At 34.4% G+C, this 23,040-nt stretch overlaps 1 protein-coding gene across 1 annotated transcript in view; it reads left to right on the top strand.

The window, feature by feature from the left end:
- The window catches only part of LOC135140406 (uncharacterized), a 64,573-nt gene that overhangs the window by 40,976 nt on the left and 557 nt on the right, over positions 1 to 23,040 (top strand). The window lies entirely within an intron of this gene.

The following is a 23,040-nucleotide window of genomic DNA, read 5'->3' as shown; positions in this document are numbered from 1 at the left end:
AATGAACAACCTGGTTAAATCAACATTTATTTTGTAGTGTTTTACATATCGTCGGCACAGTATTAGTATCTACTTTTCATATAGGTATGCATCTGTAATTTCATCATCTGCATTTGAATTCGAACCCTATTTTTTTTTTTTTTTGTGAGTTTTCTTTCACCTCTGTGTTGGTCTCTGTTTTTCGTTACATAAAACAGTTTAGCGGTAAACGCAAGCGACATGTGCAACGTGACAACGTGATCGAGTCAACTGAATTTTTAAATTTTTTACCAACAATGCGAAATTAGTATTCAATAAAAACGCTTCATATAATGTTTTTCAAATTACTATCCGACATGTCCAGACGCATTGGAACATGCAGGTTTGCAGGTGGCCGCGTTAGAGTAAAAAATGACGGCAGTATCGTTGGACGGATATTTGAGACACTTTCTTTCTTTAATTATAAGATGATGTAAATTTCTGGATTTTTGTAGTCGCACAATATGAAACAAGTGAAATGACACTCAGTCTCGTTATATATACCAAAGCGTTCCTAAGTAGTCTTCAAACTGAAAAATTAAACATTTTTGGATATTTTTTTACCCTTGATCTTTTAACTCAAAAGTAACATTTTCAAGTAGATTGTATTATGCGAAAACAAATTTCTGTCAATTCATGTCGGTAGTTGAGGAATTTATAAAATACCGTAGACTCGGCATGTCTGATTTATTATTTCCCAAGCTTGCTTAACAGACTTACAGTTGTGTAAACGGTACTTTAGAAAAATTAATTCTTAAAATTACAACTTTGTGGATCAAGTACGTTGTGGATTATTATGTTGGAAGAGATAACGTACCTTTAATTTTTGAACATAAAATGTATGCATATTGTATGTGCAGTACACACATTATTTTAGGGCGTAACGCGACAAATGTCGTTATCTTTTCATTTGCATGCGATGAAATTTAATTAAAACAACTTCTACGACCTATCTAGCGAAGCATAACTTTTTTGGTATTTGTACTAACAGATGCATGAATACTTCCAAACTTTATATCTAGTGTTTTTCGCTTTGATTTTGAACTCCTTTGAGAACCAGTCAGCAACTTGCTGAAAATTGTGAGCTCATTTTTTATCACATTTTTGTGAAACAAGGATCATCAGTGACCAAGTGCACTTTGTTTTAGAATTTATATAGATTTGTAAAAATACTCATTGGTTTGAAGTTGAGCCAAACATAAATAGCAACAAAATCAGAGTCACACAATAACGTTTCGATTTTAATCGAAAATTAAAATATTTTATAACCTCTCTTCGAAAAAATTAAGTTTGCTACAGAAAACACAAGTTCTGTAAATGTCGTCAAAATGAAACAGGAAATACTCAGAAAAATTACTAATATCTCCATCAAATTCGTATTTGTATTGGTTGCAAATTGAATGTACAATCATGTAGCACACTTACACACCACAATGTATACAAAAAAAGATGGGTGTTAACCTATTCTGAGTTTTATAGTAGATGCAAACATTTTTTTCACAAAATACTCGGTAGACATAATATCGGTAAATAAAGAGCATCATTTATTATAAATCTTTGTTGTTTAAATTCGACGTGATGAATCTTTTTCAAATAGCTGTCAATCTTTAAATTAATCTTATTTAACCAACACCTAGCAAAAGGTGTGGGTTAAAAGCCATGATGGTATCTACTAACGTTTGACACTCATGCAAGGAAGCGGTTCTTATACGATGGATTATTTGATTCTATGAACGAATGCAAGTATTTGTCAATTTATGGTAAATATAAAGAAGAAAAATTACAAGAATGATTGAGCGAAGCATAATGGTGACTTTCGTACAAATGAGTGTTCAATTGGTGCACGAGTTTTGAGAGATAATATTATTTGTTGATAATACATATTTAGGCCGAAAATGGCCGCCGATTGCTACAAACACAACTAATATCTTTCTGACGAACCAAGCCTTTATATAAAAACATTCATCGAACTGAAACGTTGTCCAAGAAAATCAGTAACGATAGAAATTGGAAAATGTTTTTTTGTCTAATGCCAGTAATAATCAAAAATATGCTTCGAGTTAGTACAATCGTGTCAATGAATTAAAAACAATATATTTCCCTGCCTATTTTTATTTTATTATGTTTTATGTTGAAAGATGGAATATACCTATATTCCAAAAAAATAAATAAATTGACTAGATTCATATTTTTTACACTAAACTTGTATTTTTATTAACTTCTGAAATTGAAGCAACAACTGACAGACAAACGGAAACGGGAACCTACTTTTATATATTTTAAGAGCTATGAAAAAAAAAAAAAAGAAATAGGAGTATTTCTTCCAATATGTTTTAAATGTTTTATTGTCCAGTGCGACTAGTGTCCTTCCTATATATAAACAAGAAAATAATTATTAAATTATTAATGGTCATTGGTCAGTTTCCCTATTTTCGTGATACAAATCTTATTGATAGTAAATAGATTTAAAGTTCACAATTAATGTAAATTAATAAAGTTTGAAGTTTAAATCAATTCCCATTCTTACAATTTTAGTGTCTTTGAAACTCTTTCCATTTCATACCTTTCATGTTCATCTCTTTAGTTTTGTGTAATAAATGCTTATTATAAAGAATGAAAATCTTCACAGGCTTTTGTATTGCTTTTGTTTTCTTCCGTTCGTTTGATCAAATACAGACCTCTTTGAATACATTTTGAAATATCCTCATTTATAACAAACAATACAGAAAATGGTCTAATTGCAGCTGAAAATAGCAAAAGCCCGAGTTTAAATTTTGTTCCTCTTGCAACATCTACTTTTTAAATTTGGTCTAACAATTACGAAGACCAGTTTGTGTCAAGATATTTTAAATAAAATCGAGAATTTGACGCTTTAAGTTAGAAAAAATTGTATCGTGGTATGATGTTGCAGGGTTTGTCAGTTCGAATAAATGCAAATACTTCGTTGCTCAAATCTCGACTGAATTGTGGAATGATAACCTAAATGGTTTAAAAAAATAAAATTGTCTTCATTTGTAAAGGTTTCCAGTAACATTTTTCCTATTGATGGACATCTCAATAATAATTATTTCTTCTATTCAAGCAACTAATTTCAATACAAACTTTGATATACGCACTTCCACAAAAAAAGAACGCCAAAAACTTATGCCAAACGTCTTTCTCCTAGTCTTCAAATCACTTGATGTATATGAGTTTGCCATCCACACAGACAAGTCCGTTCCCAAAATTGTGTTGTTGTATTTTTATTTCGCGTTATCTTTGTATTAATTTGCATCAGTAAGTAGAAGGAAGCAGTTCGTCATGCGTTCTTTCTTATTTCATATTTATTAGGTAGTTTCAGCATCTTCCCTTAATTTAATCTAGTTGCAACGTAAAAACTCTCTTTTTGGTGGTGCACCTGCTTTGAAAAGTGTAACGTCGTTAATTAAATTTTAGATTGTTGTTTTGCATTTTTCCAGACGATCGTTTTCAATCAAATGTCCTTTTCTTTTGCACAGATTGTCTAAATTGACATTTTCCGAATTTAACACGTGCGGTGTGAATTTTGACATATGGATTTGGTTTATATCTAAGAAAGTACAAAAATGTAAATGCTTCAGCAAAACAAATACCCGAATGGGATTTTTTCTTTTTTGTAGAAGACGTATACCTAATGATAAAACAAGAATTAGTCGTCTTGATGATAGTAAGTACTCCTACATTTTTTGGGGCCATTTCGAGGCGATATCGGTTTTCCAAGCGTCGATAAAAAAATTGTAATTTCTGTTGCGGCTAACGAAAGACAAAACCCAATTTTTCGTTTTCCACGTTACCTTTCTAGAACTGACTACGGAGTCAAAAAAATACAACAACTGCTTGAATTTTGTTAAAATTTCGAAAACACAATATTATTATATTTACTTCCATAACAGATTAATGACATCATTGCAAAAAAATGTTAAAAAAATCTTTGGTGAAAAATACGCCCTTGCATGCACGGTGGTGTCGGTTGTACTTCAAAAGCGAGGAAAACTTCATGTAGATGACTTTAACGAAGGCTATACAAATTTTTTAACCATGTCAAGTTAAGTGATGATTAATTCATAAAATTCTTCTGGAGGTAACGAAAAAAAAACAGTGTGTTTCAGTAAAGTTGTCATAAGTTATCCTTCTGATTATATTGCTCAAATTTGGCACGACGTCTTCACAAACAGCTGCATAAATGGATACATAGTTTTTTTTATTGAGTTAGGTTGCCCATGGTCTGAAAATTATGAAAATACTGCTTCTAGAATTTCGTCAAGGGTAAAAACAACACCGACAATTTGGCAACTAAAGCCAAAACAAGTTTATACAGTCAATAATAACTGACCAATTCGCTAAAGTTCCGTTCTACATATTTCTAAATGGTCATAATTTTAAAACTGGTAAGACATGCAGAAAATGTATAAATTAATTAAGTTTTTTGTGTGCGACGACAAATGCTTGCCTGTAGATGACTGACTATTTAACTTTGAATGTTGATGATTGTTTTTGCTTGCAAAATTGTTTTTCTGACAGTTCACTTACCTAACCTAATAGTTCTTAATGATTGAAGGAATTTTATGTTTTAGTTAATTACTACACATGTTTTTTTATTAGAAATTAATAAGAGTACTCGGACAAGAAACTAATTACACAAGCCTGCATTTTTTAATTTTTACAAAAAAAGCTTGAAAATTGTTTTTTTTTTTCAATCGATAAATACATTATTTACAGGTGATTGAAAAACTAAATTCTTCTAAAATAGCAAAAAGAGTAAAATAGACGAATGAAGTTGTCACAAAATTAATTGTACAAACTCACACCACGTTGTAAAGATAGTGTGCTGAACTAAATGGTTTGTTTAGAGCACATTGTATCAACTTCTTGCATCATTATAACAAAAAAAAAAAATTATTGTTATTTAAACAACAATTGAAAAAAAAAAATTTACAATTGAAAGGATCAATGTCTAATACCTATAGATAGAAGAAACAAAAATACGAATTATGAAAAATTTTAGGTGATGGAATTTTTTAAATAATTTTTCCTTTTTCAACACCCAAAAACTCTTTTCTGTTAAAATCACTAGATGGATTCTAGACAATTTGACCATCACAAGCCTATGTTATACATAAAATAATCTACCTACAAAAGCAAATCTGCTTATAGACAATATAGTAAAATTGATGGTGATTCTGGTTTTGCCGAAAATGCAGACAGTTGTGTTTTTTAAAAACAAACGTTTAAGAAGTTTGTGATCTCATTCCAGTAACAAAAATTTGCATTTAATTTCGAGTGAATCTTGACTATATCTTGCTGGAGTAAGTTACTTTTTCATTTAGTACTCCTGTTCCACTTTCATGGAAACAGTCCCAGCAGTATATTTTTATAATAATGATATTATTACTTGGTCTTAGTAGTACCCGTAATGATGGAAGTCTTGCCTGAATGCCGGTCATTTCCGGGTCAGTGGTGGGTCTTAATAATAATAATAATAATAATGTCGAGAAGAAATTTGAAAATAGTAGTTCGAAAATATTTGTACAATTTTTTTGAACAAAAAATGCAAAACAATGGCAGCCATTTTTTTTACACTAGTTGTTTCATTTCCGGTGAACTGTAACTGCTGTAATTAATGTTACGACGTACCAAAAAAGGAGTTTCGTAAATTCTTCGTCCGAGAATAAGACAAAAGACGGCGAACGATTCGAATGTTGTTAAAATATGACAAGGAAAAAACGAGATTTTTCGTCTTCGGCGTTACGTAACCGCCTCCCACATTTTTACATTTTCTCTTTCGAGGCGGTCGGGCGCCGCCACCGCGCCCCTAAAAAATCGCATCTCTGCGCCAAGCGTATCCCATCAACGCCATAATCGAGGCGGTCATGATTTTTGCCGCCACCATTCCCGTCCACGTTTCGCTTTCCAACGACGCATATCGGTCGCAGCGTGCCACGGCCCGCCGATACAGCTTTTCTTCGCCCGTACGCGTAACCTTGACAACCGTCTAAATAAAGTGTGCCATTAAAAAGGGTGTTGCATAGCAACAGCCAGTCTACACGGTAGGCGTGGCCAAACACCCCTCCTCTAAGTCCGGTCCCGAACCGCTCGACCGCTTCGGCGCGCCGCCGTCGGCGGCGCTGCCTTACAGATAGTGCACGCGCTCGTTGCAACGGGATGACGAGCCGACGCATGCGCACGACGTTACCCGAACGCATCGCACACACACTCTAGATCGCGGATGCACGGGGTTACATCGGATCCTTTCGAACGAACGTTTGGACCGAGCACTTCGATTTTGGAGTTTTCGGCGTTCCGCGACGTCTTCCGGCGCCCGTCCTCGTCTCGGGTCCCGTCGGTGAGCGCGGGGTGCCTCGGCCGAAATTTCCAATTGGACCGATCGCCCGTGACGTCATCGTTTTTTCGTGGGCGTGTGGCGTGCAGGTAAAAGAACTGTTATGTCACTGTTAAAAGGTGCAGGTAGAAAAAACCGAGTCGGCCGCGGCCGCGTTTCGTTTTTCGGATCTAGCGGGCCGCGAGCGTCGCCGCCTCGATTTTTACGTTCTTGGCGTTTTCTTGGCGGGTCTAACGCCGCGGCGTTAGGTAAGGTTAGTTCCGTTCAATGTCACGGCCTCCTATTAGAAACATAAAACGTGTGGTGTGGCGAAATGAGCGCAGGTATGGTGACGTCACGGTACGTGTCTAATTTGCGGATTTGTTGTTTGTTTGTGCGTGTGTGAGTGTGTGTGTGTGCGTGCGTGAAAAAGTGAAGAAAAGGGGTGGGGTGAGTGGGGGTCGGGTGGCAAGGTGGTCGGAGTGGAGCGGACGGGATGATGCGAGGTGATCTTTTTTTTTTCTTTTTCATTTTCTTTTGTTTTTATGAGGGGTTTATTCTTTCGTCGGACCGATCAGTGAGGTGATGTCATTTTGCGGTGGTTCGACTTTGTCGTGGCAACAGTAGTCGGTAAAATCTCTAGCTCACATGTATTTGGGTCAGTCGTTAATTACATGGCGAGACTTTTATCTTTTTTTTATGGGTTGGCTAATAAGTGATTTTTTTTGCTTTGCATTTTTTTCATACCACGAAGTTGGAAAAAAAGTTTTTGTTTACCGATGTGTGCTTAAAGGTGATGGGTTATAATGTTGTAAAGCCATATACTATTTAATTTTTTCCGCTTTTCATAAATACGTGTGGACAATATAAGCATTCAGAGGGGCTTAGTTAGAGTTAGATAGAGTTCTTCTCAAAAATTACTACATTTAACGGAAATATTTTAAGACCATTCAGTTGCTCGGTGTCCTTCACTGGTCACAGTTAAATATAAATTTAATGATGAAGAATTCACAAAAATCCTTTTTGGGACACCCTAACATTGATTGCAGCTGCTACAGTTTTACCGAAAGCGAAATAGCTTGTTTTGTTTATGAAAAAGTACCCTTTTTATATACATTTTTTTTTTTTTTGCATAAAATGTACTGTAGAGGGTAATACCATTTTCCAATAATTACTTGCAAATGTCTCATGGGCACTGTGAACTCTGTTGCTATGCAAGCATACGACTATTCAATGAAAAAAATTGTTCAAAAGTTATTTTGACAACTTCCTTCGCCCCTGAAGTGTAACCGAACAAATCCCGCTTCTTTGAAAAAATGTAAAAATTGCTTGCAACGCGTTTTTAATTTTTCGGTTTTTCAATTTTTCATTTTTTTGCAATTTTTCGTTTCGGTTTTTTGTTTTCTTTATTTTTTTTGTTTCTTCAACTTTTAGGTTTTGCAAATTTTCGTTTTAAAATTTCTGTAGTTTTCAGTTTTTCGATTCTTTAATTTTGCATTCCTTCAAATTTCCGATTTGCAATTTTTCGTTTCGGATTTTTTATTTGCTTTCTTTTTACAATTTTTCGATTTTTCAATGTGCAGATACAGGCAGTGAAATATTGATAATGACAGTACTGTATTTCCAAATCTTCGGAAAAATGGTGTGAGTCGTTCTTGATTTAACTAATCAAATAAACTGCCCCATTCATTAATTTTTTTGAGCCACCTTGCGTAAGTAAACTAGAAACTGTCAGTGCATTGATAAACCACAAGTATAGTCACAATGTTTCAGAGAGGATTTATTCTGCAAAATTTTGAGATGACGTAAATTTTTTGGAATGGGATAAACGAATCAATTTTGATTAACGATTTACCATGCTTACGATAACCTTAAAACGTTTGCAAGATTTCAGAACATTCAGTTATGCAGTTTCAAAGTTAAATTGCAAAATTATATATATACACAAATGCAGGAGTATCTTATTTTCCAAAAATAAAAACAAATTAATTATTTCTTCGTATTCTTCTACACAAGAGTACGGAGTCGACCGATTACAATACTTCTTTACCTTACGCTCGGGAAGTAAAAATAATCACTCCAGTATTGCATAGTCAAAATTTACCTAAAATTAAACGCAAAATTTTGTTACTAGAATGACGAGATCATAACCTTCTCAAAAAAGCTAGACAAAACGAATTTTTAAAAACCAAACTATCTGCATTGTCGGCGAAACTAGTGGTGGGACGATAAATTTTACTGTATATTTATAAACAGATTTTTTTTTATTCTTTTTTGTGTAATTAGTTTTTTTCTCAACTGAAATGAAATTACTCTTAATTAAATAAAACATAAACTTCATGAAGTGATGAACGTTTGATTTTGTTGTCGTATGACAAAGATCTGATGTCACTAAGAACTTCTGGGAGTACGAATCTTATTTCTTTTTCTCAGTTTGTGCAGTCATTTCCAAAAAGTATTGTTCATTCACATCGTTGGTTTTCCGGTGGAGATAAAATATTCTGTAATTCTGTAATTTATCTTGGCATGGTTCACGTTATACTGGTCGTTTGACATAAAGATTTGTGGATATCATACTTCGAATTTAATTTCTTTAATAAAATCACCGACAGAAAATTAGTATTTCCTATTTCACAAGCTGCCACGCCATAAAATTAGACATAGGGTCATTAGTTCATTGCATTGCTGCTTCTCTTCGCTAACATTCGGGAAGTAATAAAGTTGAATATATTCTGGTGAAACCGGAAGTGAGAGACCGTCGACTGTTGCACTGAAAAAGTCCGAAATGTTGAATAAAGTATGAAATGTGGGCCCAGTTTCATATTAATCGATTAATAAGATGTGCAACAAAAGGAGTCGACCCTTTTTTGTTGAAGAGCCAATGTTTTTATGTAACTCATCAGTTTTGTTCATGGTTTAAACCGTACGAGTCGTTTTGTGATAATTTCGAGTCAATGAAAGTCGCTATCGAAATTTTAAAAGAGTCCTAAGATTCTCCACTACCAAACTGATCACAAAATCCCAAACCAGTAATGAGAATATTCGCATGAGGAAAAAAAACATTTATGCTTTTTTAAAAATGATCTCGTAATAATGAAAATCTCGAGCTGCCCTCTCAATAGTTCCAAGTTGCGTCTCCCTGCACACGATCCACAGGTGGTCATTATGCCCGAGAACCCTCCTTTCAGCCGGCACACTCTGTATATCCTTGCCAGACGCCAGACGCGTCGGTTTTTGGGGTGATTTCAGTCATTTGTCTAAAACTGGTCAATTGACGCGTTTCCGGTTTGACAGGAATTGACAACAACTGTAAAAGTTTTTGCGAACGTCGCCGACCGTTCGTTGCTTCTTATGAAAAAAAAAGACGAAAAATTTTACCGAAATGCACGTCCCCGCACAAAAAAGTCCCCACCTCGGTCGGTTTATTTTCGTTTTATTTACTCCGCGAGAAGTTGGTGTAATAAAAAGGCTCTTCGATCTGACAGTGTTTACTTTGAACAAACTGGAAGATATTCTGTCGTCTGGTCGCTTGTTTTTTTGTCGCGCAGTGTTGGTATTACGTCTGACAAGGACTCGGCTGGATTATGGTCGTTGGAATGGTAATTAAACATACAGTTCGCTCTCCTGCCTCGTCTTTGGAAAAAAAGTCGCATTAAAAATAGAACATGTGGTTGGTATACGTGTTGCGACGCTGCGTTTTTTTGGTGCTTTTTTTCGGAGAGATTTTAACACCCTGTATATTGTACGTTTGTTATCGGATGCTAAATTTAAGTTGGAAGTATGTCTGGTGCCCGATTGCAAACAAAACATTTTTATCTGGTGATTTTTTTATAATAAACATCTGTCTATTGCTTATCTCGTGCATTAAAAACAACAATGTTTAAATAAAGCGCAGAGTTAATTTTAGAATGTGGAGCTTGAAATTAAAAAAGAAACTTATACAGGGTGTTTCACGATAAAGGTAATAAGAATATTTTTACTTACCGTGCGTAATGGGGTTCGTTTAACGAATGGCGTATGCTTTCCCGATGTTTCATAACTACATACTAGGATATGAAAAAGTAGGTCTCTCGTTTTCGTATGTGACCGATGTGAAATGTTTGATATATTTAACGTAAAACGTTAATCAGCAGTCTGATCATGTGCACCAACAATTTCATTTTCGTAGACGTTGTAAATTGTCAATCAAAATTTGTGTTTATCCCCTCCAAGAATTTGAGGACGTCATTTCAAAATCGTATCTAAAATATGCAAAATATTGTGGATCTACAATCTCGAGATCGTATGTGTCAACAAACGCTCAGGCGAAATTGTCTTTTTGTAATAACTAAATTTTATTTTCTTTTACACTTGGGCCAGAAGGGGCCTCTTAACTTCGAGGGATTGATGCTCCAGCATTACAAGCATCCTTTGACCGGACGCCACACAAGAACGGACAATGTAAAATATATATTTACAGCGGATAACCATCGGGAAAATGGCCCCTCAACAACATGCGTAGTACTTGAAGTGTTTATGTTTATACATCGGATTGAAATGTATTTGATTTGAATTAGTTTGTCGCCTCAAAACAGAGGACTAAACATATAGTTCGCTCAATATTATTACATATTATAATTTTATTAAATTTGTTTTATCTAATTTAAAAAAAAAAAAGTATGCCCCAGCTAGTTTCATTGCCTAGACCCAGAAATTTTACCGCTGAGCTACGCCCGTTGTAACGAGGTTGCGGATAATGTTTGTAAAGAACAAGGCAAAAGCTATAAACAAATATAGCAATAATAAAATCAAGGTAAGCTTCGTAAACCACAAGTACAAGGGTATATTATTTCATACAAAATCGGTAATGTCAATTATATGCAATATAATGAACGGACGTCATCAAATTGTTGGTTAGATGTGATTATCCAAATTTTGGTCAGCGTTTTACCATCTACCTGTTAATATAATATACGTACAAAATTTGACAACAATCGGTCCAGTAGTTTCGAAGATAAATAATAAAAATACGGACAGACGACAGACAGACCGACGAAAAAGTAATAAAAAAGAAATGTCTAAAAACAACTTTTCAGACTTCTAACGTTTAAAGTCTTCGAATTATTACAGATTAAATTGACCCATGACGTCATTACAACACACATCCGACTGGAGATGTGACTTTATAACTGAACAAAAACATTCTCCGAGCTTCCATTACAATCAAAAAACAAAATTTTTCTGTTTATGGGATTAGTCTCCAAGAATAAAATCGTTGATTTACAGATTACCAAACATTACGTAAAGAAATTGTTGCTGCAACCCATCGAAAAGTTTGATAACGTCATTATCATTACGTACAAAAAATTATTTTTCTTTAATTTTCCGATTTTCGGGACTTTCCACAAACCATAATGCACGGAAAAATTGCAGGTTTTTGTTCCCGTCTGTCTGTCAGCGTTACTCATTTATTGAAAATTTAGGAAACAAATCAATTGTCAATTTGAAACCACCAAATCTTATCGTGAATGCATAAAACAGTAACCATAACCTGTATTCATCCATTTCAAAAAACGGATGACGTCATCCCAAAATATTGTTACTTGGAAATTACTTCCTACCTATATCTACCTAGAAAAATCGAATTCACAAGATGATTTCTTAATTAATTTGTTGTTAATAAATAATTAATATTAAGAAATATTAAGCAATTCAACAAAATTCAATCAACTTTTTCCTTCAAATTTACTGTGGTATATTGTGCGTGAAATTCCAAAGCAGTCAGTTCGGTCGCTGGACAACCAATCGCCTGATAAAACGGAAATGATCTATTGCAGATTTTAGCCCTCTCATCTTGATCTCAGTCCATTTTCGACAGCGAATGGCAAACAGAAACCCCAGTGACTAGCTCGCACATTTTCACCCTTAATCTGAAAAATCAGCCGCCTCTTTTCGCATCCTCCTACCACACAACTTCCCATCTGCTCCTCGCTCCGAACGTCACCCGAAAAAGCGCCGAAAAAAAAAACCGGGAAGGAGAAGTCCTCCCTGGTCGTGTCCCCGAGCGAAGGTGGCTGCGTTACGTCCGCACTACACAGTGGCGGCGTGGCGGCGGGGGAGGAGGGCCCCGGTTGTGCACCGGCAGCAGCCGCATCGGGTTGTTAACCCGCGCCGGCTGAGATTCCAAGGGCGTTCGTGGATGTCCAGACGCGACGTTGCCGCGTCGTCGCCGTCGTGCGCTCGCATTGCTCGTCTCGACATCGGCTCGTCCCCGACGACGTGGCAACGTCGCGCCACCGATCATATGGTGTAGTAGGTGAGGTTCTGAACCTTGCGATGCGAACTTGTCGTCACAGCCGTCGCGATTATTCTCTCTCTCTAGACTTGGACTCTTCTATCGACCGATAAGGCGTACAACGCTCTCGCTGATAACGCGGAGGGACGAAGGGGGCGACGACCACTTGACGGAAAATGTGACGGTCGTAGTAATTGCGGCCGATACGGGCGCGATGCGCAGGATGTCCAGGAGACGGCTTTCGGTGATGCCCTCCGTTCGGGAACGGGGTTGCCGCGAGGAGGGAGGGAGGGGATGGATGGGACCATTGTGTTGACATATGGCGGTGTCAACATGTGGTCGATGGGTGGTTTTGGGTTGTCAGCGCTTTGGGATTGATTGGAAGGAGGCGCAGGACGGGACTACCGGAAGGTTATATGAACGGAGGTGGGGTGTAATAATAATTGCGTAATAACGAGACACCGAAATATGCGCGAAAGAAATTACAAATTAAATACATTTTTTTTTATTTATTTATTACACAGCGTGAGAATTGACGATGGAAACACTAAAATTAGTTTAGTACTTAGATAATAATTATTTGGTCACGTGGAAATTTTAAGTGTGAACGCTTTCAAGGGGTATTATTAAAAACATTTTTTTTGTGTTTGCAATTAACTTATTCCTTTTGGATACTTACTGACATTAAATTAAAAATTATAAAGTATATGCTGGAAAAACAGGAAGATTTACCTATGTCCAAATTTGTTGTACCCCATCTGATAGAAAGATCATCTTTCGTTTCTAGAGCAACATTTAGTCTTGACAAAAGTTTTATTCTTACAGTTGCTAGGATTTACTAAAATAAATAAATTTTACCTACTTATCCTTCAGTAGTGTCTAAAAAGCTTGGATAAGGGTTAATTTTCCCCTTATAATTTTGATAATACAAAATAAGTTTTTCAGACTTCTCTGACTTCGCGAAGAACTGCCCATTTTGTTGTACGTGCCTTTCAATAACACCCTGTATATATAAATGTAAGTTCTGTATCCAAACCAGTAGAAGGATTCTGAAGTTTTTGAAGGTTTTGAAGATTCTAAAGATTCTGAAAATTCCGAAGGTTTTGGCGATTCTGGAGATTTTAAAAAGTCCGGGATTCCAAAAATTCCAGGGATTCTAAAGATTCTGACTTTTCCAAAGTTTGCGAAGATTGTAAAGATTTCTAAGATGCCAGAGGTTTCAGATGTTCCAGATTTTAAAAATTCCGGATATTCTGGGATTCTCGATATTCCAGAAATAATTCTGAATATTTCGAAAAGTGAAGATTCAAAAAAATTTGAAAACTGAAGATTCGGAAGAATATTAAACAATCTCAAGATTTCATAGATTCTAAAGATTCCAGACATTCTAGAAATTCTAAAAATTCGAAATATCCAAAGGATTTTAAAAATTGTGGGTAGTTCAAAGGCTGAAAATTCCAAAAAATCTTAAAACTTTGAATATTCTATAGATCTAAGGATTATAAAGATGCCAAAGGTTCCAGATATTCCAGAAAATTCTAAAATTCCGGATATTCCGAGAATCTGGAGATTACAGAGATTCCAAAAATTCTACAGATTTTGAAGATTCTAAATTTTCGCAAGATTCTGAATGGAGATACCAAAAAATCTGAAAACTTTGAATATTCCGAAGATGCTCAAGACTATAGGGACAGAAAGATTCTGAAGTTTTTGCAAATTCAAAAGATTCTGAAAATTCTGAAGGTTTTGAGAATTCTGGGGATTGTGGAGATTTTAAAGATTCCAAGATTCCAAAAATTCCAGGGATATTCCAAAGATTGCGAAGATTATTAAGATTCCTAAGATGCCAATATTTCGAAAAGTGAAGATTCAAAAAAATTTGAAAACTATTTGCATATTTTGAAAAATATTAAACAGTGCTAAGATTTCAGAGATTCTAAAGGTTCCAGAGATTTCAGAAATTCTAAAAATTCGAAATATTCTGAAGATTCCAAAGATTCTGACAATTTTGAAAATTCTAAAGATCCAAAAGATTCTGAAAATTGTGATGAACTAAAAATTCCAAAAAATTTAAAAATTTTGAAGACTCTAAGAATTCCAAAGGTTGCAGAGATTCCAGAAATTTCAAAAATTCCGGATATTCCGGGACTGGTGATTGCAGAGATTCTAAAAAAGATTCTACAGATTCTGAAGTTCCTAAATTTTCAGAAAATTCTGAATAATTAAAAAAGTGAGAATTCCAAAAAATTTGAAAACAAGATTCTGAAGAAAATTAAACAGTCCCAAGATTTCACAGATTTTAAAGGTTCTATAGATTCCAGAAATTCTAAAAAATCGAAACATTCCAAAGATTCTGACAATTCTGAAAATTCTAGAGATTCAAAAGATTCTAAAAATTGTAAGTATTTCAAAGGCAGAAATTTCTAAAATATCTGAAGACTTTAAAGATTCCAAGATTATAAAAATTCCAAAGGTTCCAGAGATTCCAGAAATTTCAAAAATTCCGCATTCCGAGACTCTTAACGATTCCAGAAATTTCAATAATTCAGAATATTCTGAGACTGGAGATTCCAGAAATTCTAAAGATTCTACAAGTTCTGAAGTTTTTAAATTTTCTGAATATTCTGAATATTTCCAAAAGTGAGGGTTCCAAAAAATTTAAAAACTCATTGAAGATTCTTAAGAAAATTAAACAGTTCCAAAATTTCACAGATTCTAAAGGTTCCAGAGATTCCAGAAATTCCAAAAAATCAAAATATTCTGAAGATTCCAAAGATTCTGACAATTCTGAAAATTCTAAATATCCAAAATATTCTGAAAATTGTAAATATTTCAAAGGCTGAAAATTCTAAAAAATCTGAAACCTCTGAAGATTTCATAGAATGTAAATATTACAAAGATTCCAAAGGTTCCAGAGGTTCCAGGAATTAAAAAATTTCGGATATTCCGGGACTCTAACGATTCCAGAATTTCCAATAGTAGCGAATATCCCAAGACTCTGGAGATTCCAAAGAATATAAAGATCCTACAGATTCTAAATTTTCTAAAGATTCTGAAGAAAACTAAACAGTCCCAAGATTTCACAGATCCTAAAGGTTCCAGAGATTCCAGAAATTCTAAAAATTTGAGACATTCTGAAGATTCCAAAGATTCTGACAATTCTGAAAATTCTAGAGATCCAAAAGATTCTGAAAATTGTAGGTATTTCAAAGCAGAAAATTGTAACAAATCATAGAATCTAAGGATTATAAAGATTACAGAGGTTCCAGAGATTCCAGGAATTTAAAAAATTTCGTATAATCCGGGACTCTTAACGATTTCAGAAATTCCAGTAATTCTTAATATTCCGCTAAATTTTCTGAAGATTCTGAAAAATACTTAAACGACCCAAGATTTCATAGATACTGAAGGTCCCAGACATCCCAGAAATTCCAAAAATTCGAAACATTCTGAAGATTCCAAAGCTCTGAAATTTCTGAAAATTCTAGAGATTCAAAAGAACAGAAATATTTATGTCCAAATTCGTTGTACCCCATCTGATAGAAAGATCATCTTTCGTTTCTATAGCAACATTTAGTCTTGACAAAAGTTTTATTGTTACAGTTGCTAGGATTTACTAAACAAAAAATTTTAAGATAGTAAATGTTGCAGTTTGTCACTTTTTGTGGCCATTTTTGTTGTTTTGTGACCCTTTTTGTTCATTATATTGTCCTCTGTTTTTGCAGCGTTCGTGTTGACTTTTTGAAGCTTTTTTTTTTACTTTTTTTTTGGATTCCATTGTTTTAGTCGCATTTTTTTTGGTACGCTTTTTTTAGTCACTTTTGTAATTACCTTTTTTTCATTTTCTTTGTTTTATTGTGTCCTGTTTTCTCCTTTTGTGGACTTTTGTCCGTTTTTCTGTGCCTTTTTTGTTACCTTTTTTATTGTCATCTTTTTTTTGTGGATTTTCTGTTGTGTTTTTTGTTCTATCGTTATAATCTTTTCTAGGCACTTTTGTAGTCGTGTTTGTTAATGATCACAAAATTTTATTATAAAAAACTCATTTGAAACACACCACGGCAAAAATTTTACTTTTATTGGTCATCATTAAAATTAAATTCGCAAAATTAAATTTTACGATGTATCTACAAAAAAACTCGATTTGTTTGTTTGATTGTACTTTAGGGGCGAGGGAAGTTCTCTCTCAATAACTTTCATCCAGTTTTTAAAAAAATTGATTTAGGTTGTCATGAAACGGAAAGCCAATTTCACAGATAAAGACACTTAAAAACGATTTTTCAGAAAATATCTTTTAAAATATTAAAAAAAAAAACTGAAATTACGACAAGAAATGTGATTACATTCAAAAAATATATACAAAAAGAGTAACACTTTTATTTACATTAAATTGCATGTGGCTTCGCACAGTTTTATCGCGTCCTGTGAAATTAACGAGTTCATATATTTTTAAACTGGTGTTAAAAATTGGCGTTTGCTCCAAATATTTTCGCGCTTCCTCATTCTCCTCATTTTTTTCTAACAAATTTTGACTAGAGTAAAAATACGCTTGGAATGGGTGTTCCAACTTACATCATTTAAAATGCCAGTAAAACTTGGCGCTTTCTTTTATTTTTCCAAAATTAACTGAAACCAACACTTTTACCATAGAATATTAGAAAATAAACCGAGATGACGTGTTAAACAATTTCTTATTTACAGAACTGATCTATCGAATAAACTTAAAATCTGAAAGCAGAAACTTCATGTATACATTTTTTAAACAACCTTTTTAAAAATTACAAGAAATACGCACTCTGAGTTAATTATAAAGTCTGGTTTTCAGGCGGAACTTTCATGTCGAACCAAGTACAAAAGAGGGAAATAAAATATTTATGTCGGTTCTCTAAGTCAATAGGTTGCAGGATACGCCGTCGTACGTAGTCGTTCGTGACAGAGTTGTATAATTAATGTCCACACGTCCGTCATTGGTTGGCGCAAAAGACGTTTATAAAACAGTATTGGTAAAAATAACAATAACTTAACGTAAATTGAAAATGCTCGTATTTTTCGTCGAAACATTTTCAAGAACCCCTCCCTGTCCCTTTCGGCCACAGAAACTGCGATTTTCGTGCGAAAAGCGAAACGTGCCGACGATCGTAAGCGTTTTAGCCCAATTAATGCGGCCGGATCGAGTACGAACACAAAAAAAATTTACGTCGGCGCGCATTCATGTGAACGTTCCACTCATAATAATTTCCGTGTCACGCACTCGTGCAAAGGCGGCTCGTTCAACAAGTGACGGACGATCTATACATGCGTCTAGTCGTAGCACACTGCGATCCGTGTTGCGTAGGTCTGAGTCTAGACAAGCAGACGAACTATTTGTAAATATTTCTACGGTATTTGTGCGCTACGGTCGGCGTTCGGCGAAACGGTCTTTGGATTTTTGGGGGGTTTGGGCACGCCACTGCGTCGCAGGAAGCGACATGTTAATTGACATTGTGACACAGACTGCGCTGTCTGTGCGCTGTCTAGGTGGATCACCTGATTCGGGAGGAGAGGTGGGGCGATGGGCCGACGGAAGGTTGTTCGTGGGACGATGAACCAAATGGGTCGGGGAAATTTTTGTCGGCGGTGCGTCTTAGAAGAATGCGCGTCTTGCAAAGGACTTTTTCTTTGTTTTGATTTTTGTTTCCTTTGCATTTTGTTTTTTCGGTATCTGTTGGAGTTCAAATTAATTCGTAAAATTAAGAAAAATAAGTAGGCGCGAAAAAAGTTTTCAGCTGCTTAAATGCTATTAACTACAAAATGGATGGATTAAATTTTTTTTTTTTTTTTCGAAAACGCAAAGGACTTTGGAAGTGGGCCAAGAAATTAAAACTTTATTTCCAAAATACAGTGTGTGAGTTTCCTGTCCTCTTCAGTAAATCGATTGAAATCTGTAAATAAACGATGTGTCCATGTCTGAAATTTCTCCTAATTTTTTTGACAATTGTCGGAACCTTGAATGGAAATTTGTAATTAAAAAGGCAAATCATCGAAGAGTTACGTTTTGAAACTATCAACATGCTTATTCTGTTTTTTTTTTTGGTTTTTGTTTTTTTAATCTCCACCTTAAATTTTTATGGCAATTTTTATCCATGTCCTGCAGATTTAAAGTATCTCTAATGCTTGGAGATTACGTCATCAATTTTGTGCAGAGAATGACCATACAAGTCTCGGTTGACGTTTCGATTTTTCCAAATCTTTGGTACAATTGAAATTTCAAAATTTACATGGACGTTATCCAATTAATAAAGTCGCTAACAAAAAAGCAGTTATACGGAAACGAGACATAAGAAATGCCTTAAAATTACCCATCCTTGGATTCAAAAATCGAAAGATTGAGATCGAAAATCAAAAATATTGAATCCAGAAATTGAAAAATTCCAAGGCTGAAATATTGAAAAATTGGAAAATTGAAATATCGAGAAATCGAAACATGAAAAAAACGAGAAATCTAAACATTAAAAAAAAACGAGTAATCGGAATAGCCCAAACAAATAATTAAAATTTGAAAATTTGAAAATTTTTAAAAATTCGATAAATCAAAAAACTGAAAAATTGAAAGATCCAGGAATTTAAAGATTGACAAATTGAGAATTCGAAAACTTGAGAAATCGAAACTTTGAAAAACCGAAAAATGTAAAATTTGAGAAAACAAAAAATGAAAAATCTAAAACAGAAATGTCCAGAAATCGGAAATTCGAAGAATCAAAAAATTTAAATATGTATTAAAAAAAAATCAAGAAATCGAAACATCAATAAAGCGTAAAATTGAAAAACGAAAAATGTAAAACTGAATAGTGGAAAATTTGAAAAATCAAAAAATCCAAAAATTGAAATCTTAAAAAATTGAAATATCGGGAAGTCGCAAATTTAAAAAATCTAAAAATGTACTGAAATATCGAGAAATTGAAAATTTGAAAAATCGAACAATTGGAGAATCGCAAATACTGAGATATCGGAAAATCGAAAAAACTTTAAAAATTCCAAGACTGATAAATCATGATTAACAGTTTACTAATTAACTTTAAAACGTTTGTAAGATTTCAAAGCAGTCGATTTTGCAATTTTTAAGTTAAGTTGTAAAATGTTACACAGTTGCAATTTTTGCCCCAAAAATTTTCCCAAGGATAAAAACGCAACACGTATAAACCACAAGTGGAGGGGTGCGCTATTTTATAAAATTTAAACAAAATTTACTATGGTAAAATTTGGAGATGACGTCATTCCATTGTGGGGATGGTCAGACAAATGTTAGTTAGCGTTTTACCATCAACAATCGATCCGTAGATTTCGGATATTACTGTCTAATAAAAATCGACTCTTGTAGTTGGGAAACGTCGAGAAAACCTGAAATCTGCCATTCGTCAGATGGACCCTAAAACAGTACAAAATTTGACTCGCATCGGGGATCGGGGAAATTTAAAGTGGCAGAACTAACTTTTAAAGTCACCACACGATTACCATCTTTCAAACCGAGTGAAAATCGTATCAAGAAAGCCAAAAAGAAAAGCGGAACGAGAGAGTATTCCTCTCAGAGCCGAGTTTCGTCGAACCCAGCGTCGAGCACGATTTCACCGCCGTCCATCCAACCATCCGATGCCGCCGCCACGACATCGCTAATCACAATTGAGCAACAATATAACCCCGATCCGTCGTCTCCCGGCTATAAATAAAACCTCCCGTCTATTTATAGAGCTGGCCTTGGGGTGGCTCTCACCTATCCATGGGTCGTAGGGGAGGCGAGGGTAAGATGGATCGCGCCTCCATCGGGCGCGCTCGGGATCGTTGTTTCCAGCGGCGGCGAGGCGTTCGGGACCGAGGTCAACGGCCAACGGTTCGACTGACGTTTTTTGCGACGTCTGGCCCGCCGCGGCCGCCGACACAGAGAAAGTTCACTACGCGAGTTTTTTGCGCGACGGCGTTATGCAAGCTTTATTTACGTCCCTGTTAACCGATTGCACGCGCGGCGGGGGGGAGGAGGGGCGGCCGGTTATGCAACGTGAAAGTTTCGAAAACGTCGTAGTTGGCGCCATTTTTTACCACCTGACGTGGAATGGGGGTCACGTGAGCGAGGCGCGTAGAGGAGAGGCGCGAGCCTTGGGACGGAAAAGCTTCCGATTTTGGAATATATACACATATTTTTGTTTGTTAAAGATTTCGTGGAATAGTTCCTTTGAGAAGGTCACAGCAAACAAATAATGATGCAAAATTAACGTAGTCTCTTGAAAAATGTGTACCAAAGTTTGTAAATTGTCAAATTGTTTTTTTTTATATATGTATTTACATATTTTAAATATGTATTTCAAAACGTCAATTCGAAAATACGACCAAGCGACGAACTGATTTCTACACGGGCTGCATAAAAGACCTCAAATGCTGGAAGGTTCATAGTTTTTGGCGAAATACAAAAAGTAAAAAAAGTAGTCGAAGGTTATTTCGACAGACTTCCCTCGTCCCAGAAGTGCAGCCCAATGAAACCCGTTTTTTCAATGTTTCGTTTTTATAATTGTTTTTTCGATTTGCGATTTTGGAATTTTTCATTTTTTTTTAATTCTTCAATGTTGGGATGAGCATCTCTTCAAATTTTAATTTTTAGATTTTTCACTTTTCTGATTATCCAAATTTTGTGTTTCAATTTTTAAATTTTACAATTTTTCGGTTTGCAATTTCACGAGCTTTCAATATTTAATTTTTCATTTTTTCAGTTCTTCAGTTTTTTGATTTGCAATTTTTCGTTTCGGTTTGCATTTCCTTAATTTTTTCAATTTTTCGGTTTTTTAGTTTTTCAGTGTTCTAATTTTATATTTTTTTATATTTCAACTTCTAATTTTTTTTTTAGTTTTCCAATTTTAGATTTTTCAGATTCTTGATTTTTCAATTTTGACGGTTGTTATAATTCTTCGATGTTGCAATTTTTCGATTTTTTCATTTTTCGTTTCTTCAAATTTTCGATTTGCAAATTTTGGTTTGGGTTTTTTATTTTCTGTATTTTTACAATTTTTTGTTTCTTCAATTTTAGGCTGTGCATCTCTTCGAGTTTTCATTTTTATATATTTCAGTTTTCCGATTTTCCAACTTTTGGATGTTTCAATTTTTCCTTTCGGCTTTATTTTTTCAATTTTTCGGTTTTTCAATGTCCTTATTTTCCAGTTTTTCTTTTTTCCTTGTGAAATTTTTCAATTTTTCATTTCTTCGCTTTTTTATTTGCAATTTTTCTAGTTTTCATTTTAAATATGTATCGTATAGGTGTAATAATTATAATTAAAAAAAAAGAAATCGAAAAATTGTAAAATTGAGAAATCAAAAACGAAAAAGGATAAAATGTAAACTTTGAAAAACCTAAAAATTCTAAATTAAGGGCTTAAAAAACTGAGAAACTTAAAAATCGGAAAACTGCAAAAAAACGAAACATTGTAAAATCGAAAATTAAAAAAAATCGGATAATTGGAAATCCAAAAATTTTAAAATTGGAGGATTTAAAAATTTAAGAAAATGAAAAATCAAAAAATTGGTCGAAGGTAAATCGATCCACATTTTTCGATAAATTATAAGTTTTTTTAATTTTGCGATTTTTTTTTTTTAATAACTTATAAATTAAAATAAATAATGTTAAAGTGGATGTAAAGAAGCGTGCTACGCGTTCGTTTCAAATGTATTTTTTCAGAACAATTGTGATGACGTGATTCTAAAAACTGTGAGTGCATTGATAAACCACAAGTATAGAGTCATAATATTTTGCATATTTCCGAGAGGATTTATTCGGCAAAATTTTGAGATGATGTCATCGATTTTTTGAGAGAGGATCAACAAATAAATTTTAATTAACAATTTACCATGCTTACAACCTTAAAACGTTTGCAAGATTTGCAAATTGAGAATTAAATTGCAAAATGTTGTTATATAATTTTGATTTCTTTCCCCAAAAATTGGGTGTGTAGTGTGAAAACTCAACACAGATTCATACACCACAAATGCATGAGTATATAACAATAAAAACAAGTTTACTGCTGTAAATTTTGAAGAGTATCTAATTTCTGAAACATGGCAATGTTGAAAAATATTTTGTAAATTTGTAAACACAAACGCGTTTTTTGTTCAGTTTAGCAGTTACGGTGCCAACATTATTGTTTTGAAAATAAATGTCAAGGCTAATTAGAGGGCTTTTTTGGAACATTTGGTACAACTGGTTCCGATACGTACAAAAAAGGTATCATTCAACTTTTCGATAGATAGGAAAAACAATTGCATTTTACCTTTTAATGCACAAATTTAGGGTTTGTATAATTAAAAGTTAATCTGAAATGTTCTTGATAGCGATATAATTTGCAAAAAAAAAGAGGTAGATTGCAGAAAACGCTTGTAAAAAATGTTCGATAAGTCCCTC

Source organism: Zophobas morio, unplaced genomic scaffold (assembly GCF_036711695.1).
Source record: "Zophobas morio isolate AGI-343-1 ecotype UQ-CSIRO unplaced genomic scaffold, CSIRO_AGI_Zmor_V1 ptg000040l, whole genome shotgun sequence".
Classification (NCBI taxonomy): domain Eukaryota; kingdom Metazoa; phylum Arthropoda; class Insecta; order Coleoptera; family Tenebrionidae; genus Zophobas; species Zophobas morio.
The sequence above is the reverse complement of the archived record's forward strand: the minus strand, read 5'-3'. Positions and strand labels throughout refer to the sequence as shown.